The sequence below is a fragment of the Triticum urartu genome, chromosome 4A (genome assembly GCF_056163025.1).
Source record: "Triticum urartu cultivar PI428250 chromosome 4A, HENAU_Tu73, whole genome shotgun sequence".
NCBI classification, from domain to species: domain Eukaryota; kingdom Viridiplantae; phylum Streptophyta; class Magnoliopsida; order Poales; family Poaceae; genus Triticum; species Triticum urartu.
Genome location: NC_141876.1, coordinates 531,038,476 through 531,044,226, shown reverse-complemented (window position 1 = coordinate 531,044,226; position 5,751 = coordinate 531,038,476).

Sequence of the window (5,751 nt, the reverse complement as noted above, 5' to 3'; positions counted from 1 at the left end):
GAACCTGTAACACACACCACACACAACCGCAGAGAGAATATAATTTTACACGAGTCCAATCTGCTGACAACTTTTTGTAACATGACATCACATCTGTCCAGTCATAATTTCAAACCGTTTTCCGTCTGCCGCTCCATGTTTCGAGATGCGGTTGTCTTTGGCACGTCTTGTTAAAGCAGAGATCGTGTCCCCTTATTACGAGATTCTCATCAATACAGGCGTGGGTAACCCAACCGTGCCATTTACACAGCCCTCGGAGTAGGCGAATTTTAAGGCGAGTGGGGAGGCGTCCAATATTTATTGCCTTTATAAGGAGATAAGAATCCCTTTTCTCCACACACGCCTTTTCTCTTCCTCTGCCCTTCCATTCTTGAGCTCCAACGCCCAAGTTCTCATCTTCTCCGTCTCGAGCAAGCACTCAACCATGTCCGGATTCGGAGGTCAAGGCAAGTGGATGGCCTCCTTCGTCCAGGAGGAGGATATCGCCGAGCTTTGGGCGGTCGGGTACCTGGCAAAGGGAATCGCCCACCGCCTTCCGGCCTAGGGACAAATAGTTCCCACGCCGAAGCCCAACGAGAGGGTAGTATTCATCCCTCATTCCTCCGTGGGTTAGGGTTTCCACTCCACCCCTTTGTCCGCGGGCTGATGTTCTACTACGGGATAGACTTCCATGATCTATCCCCGAACTCCCTCCTCAACATCTCGGTGTTCATTGTCGTGTGTGAGGCCTTCCTCCGCATCCAACCCCACTTCGGGCTGTGGCTCAAGGTATTCAATGCGAAGCCGAAGGTGGTGGATGGCCAGCACGCGGAGTGCGCAGGCGTTATGGTGAGCAAGCTAGCCAATGTCTCCTGGCCGAAAGGCACTTTCATGGAGACTATAAAAGAATGGCAGAAACATTGGTTCTATATCACAGAACCCCGCGGCACCACCTGGGCCGCAACTACCGAATTCAACTCTGGTGCTCCCACGCGGCTCAACTCCTGGGTCGAGAAGGGCCCGAACTGGTGTTCGCCAGACGAGCTGACAGCGCTGCAAACGCACATCCAAAGCATGGTGGATAAAGATATGAAACTCGTCGATATAATCCAGGTGATGCTTGTTCGCCGGATTCTCCCATGCCAAAGCCGAAGCCACCCTCTATGGGAGTTCAATCCGAAGAAGCACCATACCCTGAAGAGGCTCTTTGAAACCACTCACGAAGATGCCTGGAGGTTCCTTTTTAAAGGCAACGAAACACCGTCGGCCACAGATTCGGACCGCCGTCATGACATTAACCACCTCGCTGGCGAGGTATGTTATTCTTACTACATCCCTCGCTCTCCTGTTTCAAGGATGATGACTAAGCTTTTATCGTCATCGTTTCTTCAGGACTGGAAGGAGAGGGCGAAGCGGATCCAATGTCCGGCCCCACTGCCTGAAGAACTAGTCGTCCCGCATTTAGCGAAGATGCTGGTGCTGGCAACCTACAAGGCGCCGGAGAAGAAGGCCACAGGGAAGGCCAAGAGTGGCCCTCGCCGCAAGGGTACTTCGGACGCAACATCCGAAGACAAGACTCAATCCTCCGTCGCCGAAGACGACGACGATGAGGAGGAGGAGGAAAACAACCCTCCCCCTGGTGAGGGGAAGAAAAAGAGGGCGGCCTCCACCATTCTAGAGGCGGAGGCGCCCAAGAAGGGGAAGACCCACTCGTGGGCAGCTCCGCATGGGACGTCGAAAGTAGTCCGGAGCAACGTCCCTGCACTAAGGCGCGGGCCGCATCGTAAGTGCTAAGACTTATATCCACCCATAAAGTTTCCCCTCCTTATTGCATTGACATGATTGGTTATTTTATTGTAGTCCGGCCCACAACAGCTCCCCGTGATCCTCGTTAGGAGGTTCGCTGGATTCCAAGGCGATGGCCAGCGAGTCACCGCCGGCCGCTCACTCCCCGAAGGCCAAGGACGATGCGGAAGTGCTGTCCCGAAGGACTGTTCCAGGTAGGGGAGAGGCTCAGGAGGCGCCAGAAGGCGAAACCCCTGTCACCAGACACCAGGGGGAATCGATCCCCAAGGAGACTGGTGGGGAGGGTTGTATTCAGTTCGGCCCTCAGCCAAACTCGATTCCAGAGACCGATGCCGCTCTGAAATCCAGAACGCAACCTCCTTTGAAAGGAGGGGGATGCCTATTCCGCCGGTGACGCCTGTCCAACCAGGGGCACCGGATAATCTGCTGGATGCGCTGCGAGGCGCTTCCATTGTGGATGAGCACTGTGTCCTTATGGGCATGGTAATTGAAAGGGTTCAGTCCGCCAAGAGCGGACTAACCGAAGCCTGCAGCAGCCTGCTGACAGGTTTTGAGGTAAGCGATGCAAAAAAGAGAAAATCCCAATATAGACAGTAGCCCCTGGGACACTGTCCGGTGTTCAGAAAGAAAATGCCGAACAGAGGATCAATCTCCTATTGAAGGAAACTAACTAAATATTTCTGAAATGTAAACACAGGCGTCGCTGTTGGCTGCAGCCTCGCATACTGCCGAAGTCTCCGGACTGAAGCAGACACTGGCGGTGGCCGAGGAGCAGCTGGGCCAGGTGAAGAGGCAGCTCCAGGAAAAACAAGGTAAGTAATAACCTGTTATGTATTCGAAAAAAGGAAAATGATATGCAATGACCGAAATGCTATGACGTGTATAGAGGCGACGACCGAGGTCGTGGCCCTGAAACAGGCCCTAGTTGAAGCCGAAGGGAAGGCTGTCAAGGAGCAGACCACTCAGAAGAAGCTCAAGGCCCGAGTCAATGAGGTCCAACAGGAGCTCGGGGACGCGGTGAAGAAGTGCGAGGCCTTGGAGCGCGATGCGTCGGTTCAAGAGACCGAACTTGCCAAGGCTCATCAGAGTGCGGAGGCAGCCCGGAATGAGGCCCGGGGAGCCTTCCAGGAGATCCAGGAGGCCCGGAAGATCGTGGTGGGTAAGGCATTCAATATGCAAAGTAAGAATGTGAAGATGAAATATCGTTTACTAACCCGGATTCGGAGTTCTCCAAGGGCTTTTACTGATCTGTCGTGCAGTGTGGCTGACGCCGCAGAGTTCTTCTGAGCCAAAGAAGAGAGCTCCGCGGAGAAGCTGTTTTGGTCCCAATATCTTGTGCCAGAACATCCGGTGTCCTTCAGCGATCAGCTAAAATAGTTGGTCAAGCTGCATAGGGTGGCCGAACAGGCCATGAAGGATTTAATAATCCGGTTGTGGCTAGCCGAAGTTATACCCGGAAGTTACTTCGGCCTTGTGAAGCGACTATTGGATGCCTGTCCTCGGCTGGACGTCGTCAAGCGGTCCGTCTGCATTGAGGGCGCACATCTGGCCTTCTCCTATTGCTAGGTCTGGTGGGCGAAGCTTGATGCTGTCAAATTAGCGACTGAGGGGCCGCCGGAAGGCAAGGAGCACCGCACACCCGAGCGATACTTCGACGATGTCTTGGAGGGGTCCCGCATTGTTGCAGATCATTGTGTGAAAGACACTATCTTTGAATGAATGTATTCGAGCTCCCTCTACTTTGTATGATAAAACAAAGTGATTGTGCAATATAATGCTAGTTTATGTTTTTAAATTGTTACTTCCTATGTGGCCGTGTTGTATGAAATCTGAGGGTTAACCAGTCATCGGCTTCTGCCCCCACGTAAGTAGTACGGGGGTGTTCGGGATGGAATCTAAAAAATCTTGATCCAAATAGATGGTCCTTGAAGGAGTTCTTTAGCGCAACAAACCAAGCAACCAGACTATTACTACAAAAAAAACATTTCCGTGATGATACGTGTTTGTCACAGTAGGTCGCTTTTTTTGTCATGCATGTACATCCATGACAAATTTATGACAGAATCAAGATAGTCATACCTGTGCTGTCGTAGAAGTGTTCCATGACATTACCAAAATTATCATCACGGTAGTGTCCACTTCCATGACGATAAATCGCGCGTCACAGAAGTGCTTTCGTCAAGGGTGACCGACACGTGGCATCCACCGTAAAGGAACGCCGTTAAGCTATCGGGTCGGGTTTTGGATCCGATAACCCGTTAACAACCCTGACCAACGGGGATTTTCCACGTGTAAAATCATCATTGGCTAGAGGAAACACGTGTCGGCTCATCGTCAGGACAGATGTCATCCACTCACTGGACAGAAGGCGCCTATGATACGTCGACACGTGGCACGACCCAACAAGTTCAAATGGGCCGGCCCAACTAAAGGCCCACAAGATTTTGCGGACCATAATGGGCCGTCCCAGCTAAAGGCCCACGAGATTTTGCGGACCATAACTGGCTGGCCCAGCTAAAGGCCAACAAGATTTCGTGGGCCATAATGGGCCGGCCTAGGTAAAGGCCCACAAGATTTTCATGTGCCATAATAGGCCGGCCCAGGTAAAGGCCCACGGTGACTCTATCCCATAATGAACAGTAATTTTCTTTATACCCGTTAATGGACCGTGATTTACATGGGCCGTTTCCAGCCCGTGTTAGCTTTCGGCCTATTGACGGCCCATACGTTCTTGGGCTCCTTTTCGGCCCTTGATTACTTCCGGCCCGTTACTCGCCTGTTCCCCTAATGGGCCAAATTCGGCCCATGGCAAGAGTCGGCCCATTACTGGCATGTTCCACTAATGGGCCAAATTCGTCCCATGGCAAGAGTCGGCCCGTTACTGGCCTGTTACCCTAATGGGCCAAATTCGGCCCATGGCAAGAGTCGGCCCATTTCTGGCCTGTTAACCCGTTGCGCCGTTTCCAGCCCGTCCTATATTCTGGCCCATTAACGACCCGTTATGCCTGTGACAGAATTAAGCCTTTGCTGTCCTACGACCTGTTAACGGCCTGTTACCGTGCTGGGCTGATACCAATTACGCCCGATTGTGGCCCATGTAGACTCATTTATCCGATGGCCTGAGGCCCACCAATTACAGGCCCATTTATCGACGGCCCGTAGGAGACCCATGGATCCTACGCCCTGTATATTGCCCATGGTAGTTGCGGCCACTAGCAAACCAGGGAAAAAGAAGAGTAGCAAATAAATAAGGCTGAAACTAACGCTAGGCTACTAAGGAGATTGCACATATTACATCCACTCGGCATCAAAGATCGCCACCAGTGCAAATATAGGGAACACCCTACACTATACAAAAATGGCTTGCTGTTTTCTTCAGGCGGTGGCTGCACGTTAAGAATAAATTTTGTATCGCACCAAAACAAATTACAACTATATAACAAAAGGAAGGTTGGCATAAAACTTAACAGTCTAGCAGATAAATGCACCACCAGAAGTTCAGAAGCTCAGTTCATTTGACCTGACTATTACGTTTTCATGTTGTATTGTCCGATAGGGCACCATAACCCTCGCCTTCATTTCCCCTAGGCTCCTGAAAAACATAGCAAATGTCTGATAGTCTGGTTTCAAAACCATGCATATCTTGACGACATTGAGCAATGTTTCTCCTTGTTTCACAAAGGGTCTCTATTAGGGAATGGACTTGTGTCTGGAGCGCAGATACAACATTGCCTTGAGCTTGCATATCTTGATCATGAGGCAGTTTGGACGATATTGCCGTAACAACCAACCTAGTATTACGCAGGAATGTGCTTTTGGCACTGTTAGTGGACAGGTACTGACCCACTGCAGCAAGAGCTGACATTGCGGTTATACTTGCCTTGCCACCTTTAGAAGGTGGCGGTTCCACCATTTTTTCCATTAGTAGTACCAGAACAGAAGATATTAAGGAGGCAGCAAAACCAA